The sequence below is a fragment of the Coregonus clupeaformis genome, chromosome 17, assembly GCF_020615455.1.
Source record: "Coregonus clupeaformis isolate EN_2021a chromosome 17, ASM2061545v1, whole genome shotgun sequence".
In the NCBI taxonomy this organism is placed as follows: domain Eukaryota; kingdom Metazoa; phylum Chordata; class Actinopteri; order Salmoniformes; family Salmonidae; genus Coregonus; species Coregonus clupeaformis.
Window position 1 is genome coordinate 19957959 of NC_059208.1, and position 2759 is coordinate 19960717.

Here is a 2759-nt window from a genome sequence, read left to right on the forward strand (position 1 = left end):
GCCTCCTCCCCTCCTTGTTCGGGCAGGCTTCGGCGTTCGTCGTCACCAGAGTACTAACCACTGCCGCCCCAATCATCATCACAATTGTCTTGTCTCGTTATCACACACACCTGGTTCTATTCCCCTAATTAGTCTGTGTATAAGTGTTCCCTCTGCCCCCTTGTCCTTGTGGGTGATTATTTGTGAAGGTTAATTAAGCTTTTGTGAAGGTTAGTGGAGCTCGTGTATTTTGTATCGACGGGAGTATTTTCCCGTGTGCCTTGTATTTTCCAGTGCACCTGTTTTTTGCCCTGGAGTGTGTTTGACGCAGTTCTGTGTAAACCTGTATTTTGCGGATTAAAGCCGGTTCTTCTGTGATTTACCCTCCTGCGCCTGACTCCTTCAACACCACCACATCACATCCGTATATACATTACCTCTGATTTACATCCTGACCTCTGCTGCTGTGGAGACTAACTGGACCCTGTAATAACCATACCTTCAATTAGCTCTTGCGAATCAATGGCCTTCAATTTACATTTACGTCATTTAGCAGACGCTCTTATCCAGAGCGACATACAAATAGGTGCATTCACCTTATAGCCAGTGGGATAACCACTGGGGGGGGGGGGTAGAAGGATTACTTTATCCTATCCCAGGTATTCTTTAAAGAGGTGGGGTTTCAAATGTCTCCGGAAGGTGGTGAGTGACTCCGCTGTCCTGGCGTCGTGAGGGAGCTTGTTCCACAATTGGGGTGCCAGGGCAGCGAACAGTTTTGACTGGGCTGAGCGGGAACTATGCTTCCGCAGAGGTAGGGGAGCCAGCAGGCCAGAGATGGATGAACGCAGTGCCCTCGTTTGGGTGTAGGGACTTCAATTAGTACTGACCAATCAATGAGCTAATAGCAGAATGAGCCTGATGGACTGTGGGTAGCTGCCAGCCCATATCGATTTACTTCAAACCAATTAGTATTTTTCCAGAGCTGTGAAGGAGGATTGTTCTGATTGTTCCCTACACCATCTGGTGTGAACCGAGCAGCACATCGACCGTCTCGTGTGAACTTCCTGCTCCTGTTGTTATATCCAGATGCCGTATCTTCATTTGATCATCCTGTTGTTATATACAGATGCCGTATCTTCATTTGATCATCCTGTTGTTATATACAGATGCCGTATCTTCATTTGATCATCCTGTTATATCCAGATGCCGTATCTTAATTTGATCATCCTGTTATTATATACAGATGCCGTATCTTCATTTGATCATCCTGTTGTTATATCCAGATGCCGTATCTTCATTTGATCATCCTGTTATATACAGATGTTGTATCTTCATTTGATCATCCTGTTGTTATGTCCAGATGCCGTATCTTCATTTGATCATCCTGTTGTTATATCCAGATGCCGTATCTTCATTTGATCATCCTGTTATATACAGATGCCGTATCTTCAGTTGATCATCCTGTTGTTATATACAGATGCCGTATCTTCATTTGATCATCCTGTTGTTATATATAGATGCCGTATTTTCATTTGATCATCCTGTTTTTATATACAGATGCCGTATCTTCATTTGTTTCATCCTGTTGTTATATTCAGATGCCGTATCTTCATTTGATCATCCTGTTGTTATATCCAGATGCCGTATCTTCATTTGATCATCCTGTTGTTATATACAGATGCCGTATCTTCATTTGATCATCCTGTTGTTATATCCAGATGCTGTATCTTAATTTGATCATCCTGTTGTTATATCCAGATGCCGTATCTTCATTTGATCATCCTGTTGTTATATACAGATGCCGTATTTTCATTTGATCATCCTGTTGTTGCTGCAAATGCTAACTTGTGATATATACAATGTTTAAAAAGGCTTCTAAAGTTTGTAATTTCCACTTTAAAATTTCAGACCTCATTTGCCCTAACGAAAATTTTTATCAACCCCTACAAAAAATGTCTTGTTGTTTTGGCTCTGTACTCCAGCACTTTGGATTTGAAATGACCTAATGACTGAGGTTAAAGTGAAGATTGTCAGCTTTAATTTGAGGGTATTTTTATCCATATCGGGTGAACCGTTTAGAAATTACAGAACTTATTGTACACAGTCCCCTCATTCTAGGGGACCAAAAGTATTGGGTCAAATTCACTTATGTATATTAAAGTAGTAAAAAGTATTTGGTCCCATATTCATAGCACGCAATGACTACATCAAGCTTGTGACTCTAGGACACATTTGTTGGATGCATTTGCTGTTTGTTTTGGTTGTGTTTCAGGTTATTTTGTGCCCGATAGAAATGAATGGTAAATAATGTATTGTGTCATTTTGGAGTCACTTTTATTGTAAATAAGAATAGAATATGTTTCGAAACACTTCTACATTAATGTGGATGTTACCATGGTTACGGATCATCCTGAATTTGTAAGTCGCTCTGGATAAGAGCGTCTGCTAAATGACGTAAATGTAAATATAAATGTTAATCGTGAATAACGATGAGAGAGAAAGTTACAGATGCACAAATATCATACCCCCCCCAAAAAATACTAGCCTCCCCTGTTATTGTAATGGTGAGTAGTGATGGTATGTTTGATACCGGAGCTCCGGGGCATGTGTTGAAACCGAAAAAGCAGTTTACTTCGAAGCAGTGTGCCGATGCGTGTATCACTTTATCAGAAGTACGTCATGTCATCAATGACGTCCGAAGCTTCGTTTGATCACATGATTTTTCTAACCGTGTGTTGAAAAACGCGAGATCCGACTGATGCCATAGATTCTGTTTTTGA